The following is an 11,116-nucleotide window of genomic DNA, read 5'->3' on the forward strand; positions in this document are numbered from 1 at the left end:
TCCCAAGTTGGTACCTCCCTGCTTTTTTTTTTTTGTACCTCCCTGCTTCTATTTGATTTTTCTGATATGACACCCCCACCTCATTCTAAGTTTTCAGCTATCGTGAAGGCTAATGATTATGGGAAACTGACAATCATGTGATAAAACCTTGTAGACCCTACAAAATTCAAATGCCACTGTTTGCCTTGTCTTCTAAGTCCTCATTTCCTTCTTTTCTCTTTTATATTGAGAGATCCCTGCAGCTCAAAGTGGCAACATCTTTATCAGAAAGAAGGACATGATGACTAAATTTAAATCAGAGTACATTAATGATACAAGAACAGACTGACACCTAAGTTTTACTGGGTTCAAGATATAAAAAATCTTAATTTTTTTTTTGTGTGTGTTTGGGAGGTACTGCCTTCTCCTAAGTGACTAGAAGATAGTGTCCATAGTCTAAGCCTGGCACACATTACACAACTGCCCTTGACTGTTTACTGGGCTAGGAAGGAGCATCTGAACTTACTCTGGTCAGTGACATGTGAGAATATTGCTGGCAAGCAGTTACAAAATGTCTTCTCTCTTCTCGAGAGATATCTAGGACACAATATTTGCTTTTCTTCTAGATGTAGTTGTGTCTTTATGGGATGTCTCTTACTGTGGTTGACATCTTGGAAGCATAAGAAATGTCAGTTGGGACAAGTAGGGGACAGACTGAGTTGGGCACACAGAGATGGGACAGCCTTGTGCCTGTTTTAGTGCTTGAGACTTCCTATGTTAGATAATAAATATCCTTATTATTTTGACCACTCAAGTCAGAGATTAAATTACTGGCACCCAAATTTACCCTAACTGATAAAGTGTGATTTGCTGGCGCAGGTTGAAAGACATGACCCTCTAGATCGTTTTCCTCCCATGCTGCCATGTTCCCTAAAATTCTACCATCAGGCTTTTCTGTGAGTCAAGTCATCAAGGCCTCTGTTAGCTATAAATCTGCTCTTTGGAGGGTGTAACACATTCACATTTTATCTCAATATTGAGTAAAACTCTCCCGTTTGTAACCAATTTCCTGAGAAAGTTGCAAACGAAACAGCAAGATTTGGTGAGAAAGGAGCCAGGAAAGAGTAGAGCATGAGATAATGCCAGGAAGAGCAGTTTGAGAGGATGGGCTTCGAAGCGGGTGAGCTGGGAGCGGCTTGGTGACAGCACAGCGGAAGCAGTGGGGAGACACTGGGCAAAGAGCGGGGGCCCGGATGGGCACTTGAGGCAAAGATGGCCTATCCCAAATGGAATTCTACTATCCAGGGCTGCCCCAAATGGCATAGCTCTGAGGAGGCAAAAAACTGGGGTTTCTCACTTAAACTTTTCAGATTCTATGTTTCCTGCATCTCCCATTGTATATAGATGCTATCAAGTTTTACCGGTCTCAGTTTTTCCGGTTGGCTGAAGAAACTCTGTCTCTGCGACATAATGGGATTTAATCCTAGGGCAAAATATTATTCCTAACAAGTAGACTCTGAGTCTAATGACTTTGGTGTATACAATTTGATTTGGATTTGATAAGACATATCGATTTCAAGTCTTGAAAAGAACATTCTCTTCTTGCCTGTCCCCTCCCTTCCTCCAACTACCTGCCATCCTCTTAAAAAGATAAAATCTTTTCTCTTGTGTGTTTCAGAGTAATAGAAAGTCATATGTTTTTTTCTTCTCTTGGTGGACATGGAATGGAAAAAAACCCAAGCTGAATAGACTCCCCGTGAAGAAATATATGATGTGGAAGCCGAGGACAGGTGCAACTTCTGCAGTCATTCTAGATCTCATTTTCTAAACAGAAACTTCTCAACTCTGCATTTTAGTCTGAAACTGATGTACCTCCCCCCGCAGGTGCTGCCCACACGAGCAGAGCATATGGTCCAGCTAATGTGCAATAAAACTTGAGAGAAACCATTGAAGCTTGCTCTCTTCTGGGAACAGAGAATCTTTCCAATCAATTCTCCAATGATCCACCCATGTCCTCTTGGCACCTCCCTTCTGGGTCCTGCCAAGCATTCACTCCTGGCTGCATTTCATCTCTGCCTATTTGCTCCTAAGAGGCTAATCCCATGTATTCCATTTGCTGCTTTTAGAAAGGGGAGGAGGAGGAGGTAAATCAAGAGATGAAGTTGTTTTGGAGATCACCTTAAGGCAATTTCAATAATAAATGACTGCAGGGCTGAGTTTCACATCCTAATTATAAATGACTACTTGAGTGGATGGGCTCCTCTACAAAGCACTTGGAGTTATGGTTTGCTCTTAGCTTGGTACTATTTCAAAAATACGCCTTTGCTTTATTATGCAGCCCACGGAGTGACCAGTATAATTAAGTTGCCAAACAGCTCCCCCCGCCTCTTTATCACCTTCTCTTTTCAATTACTGCAAAGTTTCTGAAAAATTCAGATTAGTGCCTTCAATTTCTGACTTGATCCAAGCAAACGAGGCCAGAGAAAACAGATGGCGCTGCTGCATTTCGGCAGGCACGAGGCCCCAGATGCCGCTGGACTAGAGGGAAGACATGCACGGATTGGGGTGCCTTGGGCTCCGTGCTGTGGACATCTTTCCTCCACAGAGTCACAGATCTTATGGTCTGAGCAATGGGATCATCTATCTGAGCTCTGTGAGAGATGCCCAGAGTATGAAGTAATTTATAAGGGCGTCAGCAGTGGGATTCAAAATTTTAATAAATAATTACATATTTATTAAGGTGAAAATTAGTTAATCTGGCACTCTATCCCTTGAACTCTCAATTAAGTTGCAATTTTGCCCAATTATAGTAAAACACAATTAGTGCCTATAATGAGGGCCCTGTATCCCTGCAATTACTGGAATGCCTTCTGAATCATCCAAGAGGGATACCACTGTGATCAGCACAGTTAATGTGACATTTATTATGTATTCCATTTTTTAAAAGTGTGAGATTCTGTCCTTGACCTAAATGGCAACTCACAAGCCTGTGAAACTTACTATCTTCTATTGAGATGAGTTTGGAACTATTATGTGTACAAGGTACCATGTGTATGAGGATCAGAGGAGAAATTGTTTCAGATCTTGCCAATTACTTGACTTGATTGATTTGCATAAATTGTCATGTTGCTTGCTTCGCATTGGCCTCTTGGAAGCTTATGGGCTGTACGCTACTATTGCATGCTTGAGGTGGGATGCTAATCCTATTCCTTGATTTTACTCTCTCACCTGTTTGTCTTACTCTCTTGTTCCCTGAGCCATTTATTTTATCTTTTTTTGTATGTGTTTTGGTTAATCATCTCATCTTGTTTGAAGAACGGCTGAAAATATAAATGCTGTCTTTCCTTTCCTGGGTCATGCTTAGCTATTTAGGGAATGAAGTATCACCTGATTTTAAACAGTGAGTGTCTACTAAGAGTAAGATTTTCTGAGAAAACTATGAGGTGGAACTTCATTTCCCCACCCAGTTTTGTGAGTAGATATGTACTGGTTTTTCTAGATTTATGTCTTTAAACATGTGAAAATGACTTACAACACATACCACCATAAAGCTGGGAGATTTGAAATCAGTTTTTGTAGGACTTCTCTGTCATCTAACATGAACCATTATGTGACCCTAAGACACAGCACTCTGATCCCGACACATAGAGTCGGGTTTTTGTAAGGCATTGTAAGACACTCTATAAAGAATAGAATACATTATGCAGCTCTTTAAACCTTGAATGTCCTGTCTTGGTTCCAGTCTCATTATCCACTTTTAATGGAGCATTATACAGTATTAATACTCATTTTTCAAGTCTGTACCCTTTCTGCAAAATGTGTTTATACAAAAAGCTGAGGAAGACATGTTTTTCCCCCTATTTAAATTGATGATGAATAAGTGGGTCATATGCTTGCAGTGGTGTGTTTTGGGGTGAGAGAGAGTGAGAACAGGGTGAGAATAACAGGGGTGTTAGGGTGAAGGCTGGAGTCATCCCACTTTTCCATGTCTCCCTGGAGCAGTAATCCTCGCTCCATTAGTACAGAATGAGAGGCCATTTGGGTAAATATAGTCACATAAATATATCATTAGGCAGTTTTGTAAAATTCACATTATTTACTCAAGCAAATATGTAATTAGAACATTTTTTAAAACACAGATTATCTACCAAAGAGACTCAAACTGTTCCTTTGGAGCATTTAAGCCTATTGGGTAAAACTGTAATTAGGCCATTAATTAAACCCAAATCATATTATTTATTAAAAGGTGCTTTGCTGATCTGATAAGCATTTTCTTTGCTCTTTTAAGGCATTTTAATAATTGATTATTGTAAACCCCTTGGCTATCACTTGCCCTTCATTCATTCTTTTCTGATTTGCTTCTTATTTCATTTTATGATGACGGTTATAGATTTAGATTTCCCTGTGGATAATATGTGCAAAAATGCCTGATCTAGCATTGCCACCCTCTTTCCCTGAACATCCCTTCAAAGATGTGAGGATGAAAAACCAGCTCACTATTTTTTTTAAGCTATATCCCTTTTGAATTTTTTTCTCCCAGGGGAAGTGGTTAGTAGTAATTGTCCTTTTATTTTTTCCTCATTGTTACACATGGACTTGATAAGATAAAAGTTCTTTCAAGTTCTGAAACATTGAGATTGTGTGAACTTTCTGGAAATGAATTTGTTCTGAACCAAGTCACTTCCCTCTTTGGGCCAAAGCATGTGTATTTGTAAAATGCTTAATTCAACGTAATCTTCTGTTTGTGGTCCTGAAAAGAAGTGATGACCCACATAGGGAACAAACCTTAATTCAGTCTCTGGTTTGTACACAGCAGTATTTGCTTATGGTCTTCCAAGGAACACATGTCCCAGAGGATTTTGATGGTGGATGTGTGAAAAGGGTAATGTGTTTTTTGCCTTGCCTTGCTCCAAATCCAGTCTCCATATTATAGCTGGGGGTTCTTTTTTTCTTTCTCTTTTTCTAAAAATGCAATCTGATCAATTAATTTCCTTTTTTTTAAAGATTTTATCTATTTATTCATGAGAGACACACAGAGAGAGGCAGAGACATAGGCAGAAGGAGAAGCAGGCTCCCTATGAGGAGCCCAATGTGGGACTCGACCCCAGGACCCCAGGGCCACTCCCTGAGCTGAAGGCAGATTTTAACCACTGAGCTACCCAGTAATCCCTGATCAATTAGTTTCTTAAGAGCTTAGAGTTCTTTTCTGCTCAGTCTTTGTTTTTGATCTACTCTTTGTTTGGAACCCTGCCTGTCTCCTGACTCTCTTTTGCCAAGGCAACTAAAAAATGTGCCATGTGAGTTAAGAAGTAGGAGCCAGACTGTCTAGGGTTGAATTCAGCTCCCCTTCTAACTAGCTGAACAAACATGGCAAGTCACATATGTTCTTTGCTCCTCAGTTTCCTTATTTACCTCTTCTTAGGTGAAGATCAGTGTGAGTTAATACACAATACATTAACACATAACACAATACATTAATATAAACATTCACACATAAGATGCCTATGTAACTTATCACTATTACTTAGGTCTTTTGTTTCTGAGAAGCCTTCCTTGACCCTCCACAGCTTGGTTTTCCCTGGAACCTCTCCTGTTTTCACCCTGGCCATACCTTGCTTTGTACATACTGATAGATGACCTTTCTCTTAGGCTAGGCTAGAAATTCCATCAGCAAAGGGACAAAGTCAATCTTCTTTAAAGTTCTATCAACAACACCTAGCACACTGCTGGTAAAATAGTACCTTGTCTAGGAACACCTACATCATTCAAGGGGCTGTGTTAGATGCTAAGGATATATTAGTGAACAGAAAGAACATTGCTCACCCTCAAGTAACTTACAGTTTAGTAGGGAGGATACATTTTGAGCCAATAGTTATATAGAAAATATAAATAGAAAGTATAAAACTGCAAGTAAGACGTGCTATTCAAGATAGGTATGTCATTTTATAGAAGTCTAAAGTAGGGGTGTTTGGCCTCATCTGGGAGTTAAAATAGATATCTCTGACGAAGTGATCACTGGATGAAATCTGAAGAATGAGTGGTTATTCAGCAGAAGAGAAAGAGAAAGAAACACATTCCAATCAGAACAAATGGCTTGTGCCAGTGACCTAGGTATGAAGCCAGCAAGTATGGCAAATTGCAATATGTCCAGGTCTTCCAAGTGAAGACATTGAGGAGAAAAGAGATGCTACATGAAACTGGAGAGGTAGATCAGGACCATGCATGCAAGACATTGGAGACTGTCTTAAGAAGGTTTTCTCTATCAGAAGTTAAATGAGAAACTATTGATCTGTTTTAAGTAGAAAGGGGATGTAATTATATTGGCATTCAAAGACACCACTCATCTGGACATGTTGTCTGGAAGGCGGAGAATAGATTAGATGAGCACAGCTGATGGAGAGTACTTCTACTCCATGGTGCTGCAAAAAGTCTAAGAGAAAGATTGTGACGAAGGCTAAGGTTGTAGTTTAAATAGAAAAGAATGCATGGATGTGAGAGACATTTAACTCCAAAGTCAGCAGGATCTGATGATGATTGGTTATGGGTGGTGGGGGAGAGGGAGTCACAAAATGAGGCCCTGGTATTGGTAAGCAAATGAATGTTTTCTTTTTTCTACCATTTCCTGAAAGCAGACTATATGAAGAGGACGAATTTTGGGAGGAAAATAACAAGCTTTTCTTTGGTCATGTTGAACTTAAGAGGGCTTTGGGACACTGTAGATAAGATTTCAAGTAGGAAGTTTGAAAAACAGTTCTAGAACTTAGAGATGAATTTTGAAATATTGATATAAGTCCCGGCATCATCTGCAAATAGGTGGATATTAATGCAATGGATGTAAATGCAATCACCTAGGTAGAGACCCTCAAGTAAGATGAGGAAAGAGCTGGAGACTGAGTCCCAAGGACGCCCAACAATTGTTGACTGGTAAGTGGTTGATGAGTTGATAAAGTAGTAATGAGAAACACACAGAAGGAAGGAAACCAGATTTATATTGCAAAAGCCACGCCAAGAGTCTGTTTCCAAAGGCGGGCAAAGTCTATTATGTCTAGAGCTGCTAAAAAGTCCTTTGGATTTAGTGACCCAGAGGTCATTGCTGACCTTAGCAGGGATAAAGCAAATGAGTGAATTCATTGATGGAATAAATTTAGTAGAATCTGGATAATGAAAGAGAAATAAGTTTTCTTTAGTGAATACTTTCTCAGAGCCTGTAATAGATGTATCACGACTCTCACAAAGAAATACACTGGTATGTAGGTTTTCATTGTCCTTGTCACCCTTTTTTTTTCTGGTGCATCTTATAGGGTAAGATGTCCTATGGAATTCCACTTTGGGAAACGTTAGCCTAGGAGTATTGTTTAGGTGACAATTTGCGATCCTGCCAAGTGTCTCATTTCACAGGGGATGGCTTTTTACCTACTTTCCTTGTCTCATGTTAGATTACAGTGTTAGAATTTTGTGGTGGTTAAGCTAGATATCTAAAGTTTAAATCCTCTTGCATAGGGTGATTAACCAATGAGATGGTTAATTTTATGTATCAATTTGACTGATCTAAGGGATGCCCAGATAGCTGGTAAAACATTATTTGGGTGTCTCCACTAGAAATTAGCATTTGAATCAGGAGACTGAATAGGGAAGGTCTGCCCTCACCAATGTGGGCAGGCCTCAAATGGTTGAGGGCCCAAGTAGAAGAAAAATGCAAAGAAAGGGCAAATTCTCTCTCTCTTCTTATTCTAGGACCTCCATCTTCTCCTGCCCTTGGACAGATAAGTTTCTCTGGCCTGCAGATGGCAGATCATGGGACTTCTCATCTATATAACCAAGTGAACCAATTTCTATATAATGTATATAGCACAGTCGGTTAAATGACCAACTCTTGGTTTTGGCTCAGGTCATGATCTCTGGATTGTGAGATTGAGCCCAGCATCACACTCTACGCTCCATGCTCAGTCTGTTTCAGGTTCCCTTTCCCTCTCCCTCTGCCCCTTTGCACTTTTTCTCTCTTTCTCTCTAAAATAAGTAAGTCTTAAAAAAAAAAAAAGAAGAAGCAGAAATTGAAACATGCAGAGAATGGGGGCATACTCCCAATTTGTGTTTTCTTCATCTTTGCTACCAAGCAGACCCTACAAGAAAGCATTTTCTTCTCCTCGGTATATTGACAGAAACTAGTTCTTTCATTCCTTGTTATAGTAAAAAGAACTAATGGCTCTTCTGATATTTTAACCATCATCACTAACAGTTTTAAATTGCTGCTAAGTGTTAGTGTACTAAATATACACATTAACTCATTTAAATTTCCCAAAAGTATCACCATGTGCATTTTATTAAGGAAACTGAGGCATAGAGAGCTTCAGTAACTCACTTGAATTAGGATTCTCCAGAGAGACAGAACTAGAAGATTATATATATATATATATATACACACACATATATATACAGATATATAATACAGGCACCTCTCAATTTCTGCTTTTTAAAGCAAATGTTTATTGGATCTTTCAGAGAGTCTAGAATCAGCCTATGTGTGCCTGCATGTGTTGGGCATCTATTCAGATGCATATAGGGTAGGCCTCTGAAATTTCACAAAAGGGACTGGTCCTCTCTTCCAATCATTTGATTAATGAAGTCTGCAGCTTTATCATTCATATGTAATCCTTGTTTTAACCAGGGAATATTAATTGTCTGCTGCTCAACTTTTCTCAAAATCTTTGTTAAAAAGAAGTGACTGATATTCTTGGAGAATTGCATAAAAGATAATCAGTTTGACATTTCCTTCAAGTTCTTTAATTTTAAAATTTACCCCTAGATCATCAGGCTGTGAGACTGGTAGGTATGACCCATTACTGTGACCTTGTAGAATTACTTCTCAATAGCTCAGTAAACTGGGCCCTGGGTGTGCCTGAAGGCATGGTACCAGAAGGAAGTCTCTGAAAGTCATTCTTCGGCATTACCATGGGAGATTTTTTAAATCTCAGGCCTCTGCCTTTTCATAAACCACTAGTATGCTATTAATGATAAATGCTCTGAGTTTTGGAACTAATCATGTTTCTAATTCTGCTCTGGCCAGTTAATAATATGGCTATAACTGAATGTACAAGCTTCTGCTCTGTATTGGATGTCTTCTCCTTACCCCTTCTCTTCTGCACACTGCTCTGGGCTCTGGAACCTGACCCATACATACGGACTGTATCAAGGGGATTCTGTGCCCTCAGGCTTCCATTAGATTTGGGCCACGTGAGGTATCAGAATGAGATCTAAAGACAAGAAGAGAATGAAATGAGGTACTTACACCTGGAGCTCTCTGCAGGTTAGGACACTGCAGGTTAGCTGCTTCTTTTTGTATGTCCACAGCTCCTACCAGGCAGCCTGTCCCTGCAGAGTTATTTCTCTGGGCACCAGTAACTGTTCCCACACCGTGCCTTCAGGTTTAGAGTAGTAAAAATTCCTGGTGGAGTCTTTGTTTGTTTTTTTGGTTATTTCCCCAGAGGCATTCCACTTACCCACTTTTTCTATTTCTTAAATACCTCCAGCACTTTTTATAAATAGTCCCTTTATTAAACTCTCTTTAATGGATTCAATTTGAATGTGCCATCAGATTCCTGCTGAGACCCTGACTGATACACTCTAGCAACTGCTGGTCACCGACTCATCTCCTTTTGTTTTTACTGTGCCCTATTTTATTTATGGATTTATCTTTTATTCCTTTGAATGGTAAACACCTCTGTTCCATAAGGTGCCTCAAAATATTCTTTTGCAAAGAGTCAAAGTGTAAATAAACAAATGCATATTCAAAAAAATGTGCGAGGTCCTCTGCTTTATGCCGGGATGAAAAGACAAGTCTTAGTCCTTTAGGAGATCACAGTCTGTGAGGAAGACATTCAAGGAAGCAAATAATCACAATGCATTGTGATGAGTTATAAAGAAGATATAGGCAAAGTCCACTGGGGACCTGATATGTTCCTTCCTGAGCTTAGAGGTAGGGATGGAAAGTGGTCACCGGGACCAGAGGGGAAGAAGCCGATATGTTCACAAAAGGTGGAGTTCTTAAAGTCAAGGGGAATAGAATAGATACAGGCACTGTACCCAGAGGGGCAGTTATTTATGTCTCTGAAACATCCATGATCTCACTTGGTGTGTTGGAGTTCCCAATCATTTCCTCTGAGGTTGATTATTATTTTTAAAGTTCGTTAATTTTCAAGCCTTGATTTAGAAGAAGAAAAAAAAGCTGGAAAATGCAAAAGACTTTGTGATTCTCCAAAGATTTATGTTTAACTCAAATGTGACTAATGAGCCTCACAATATGTATCTGATTCCTTCTCCCTTTCATATACTACAAGGCTTACATAACTCACATACCCATTTCATCAAAAGAGTTTTTTAAAAAGTAAGATAGATTATTACTGGAAATATGAGCAGCAGGTAAGTCATGTCTAAGTAGCAGAATACACATATTTCGGTTTCAATAAGAGGTGAAAATTGTAACAGTGCTTTAAAAGGAAATTGTGATTTACTATCTGATCTTGGACTAAGCCGAAGAATGGTCCATCAAGAGCCTGCGGGCAGACACAATGTGTCCTGCTCTGTGTACTAGAGATGGCTATTTATTATCTGTCACATATGTTTAAAAAAAAGACTAAGTGATCAAAATCTCTGAATTGTTTAATTTTGGATTAATCAGAAGATGAAACATGGGTGCTAGGTCTTTCATCAGCCTTCAAAATGAGTCCTGACCTAGTCTGCTAACTTAAAAATAAAACCGAATGCAAACCTTCCCTGCTGTGTGAAAAGGTTTGGCTAGCAGGCCTCCTGGACTTTTTTGTCTGTTGGGTTTTTAATGAGGACCAAAGTCTGGGTTCTGGAACATTGCGAATTTTGATTACAGTGGGGTTCCAGCCTGGTTGGAATGGGGGAAATGTCAGAAACCTCGTGAGCTCACTAGCTAGCTTCTAGATGAAAGGCTTGGGAGAAGCTTCTCAAATGCTGCTCAACTCTTGGTTTTTGTCCAAACCCAAACTCTAAACCCACAGAGGTTCAGTAAGCACAAAATCCCAGCCAATCATTGGCTTTGTGAAATGCCAATTCCTCTTTTAGCAAACAATTATAAGGCATAATTGCTAGTAGAGAAAATCAATCGACCTTC

Source organism: Vulpes lagopus, chromosome 7 (assembly GCF_018345385.1).
Source record: "Vulpes lagopus strain Blue_001 chromosome 7, ASM1834538v1, whole genome shotgun sequence".
NCBI classification, from domain to species: domain Eukaryota; kingdom Metazoa; phylum Chordata; class Mammalia; order Carnivora; family Canidae; genus Vulpes; species Vulpes lagopus.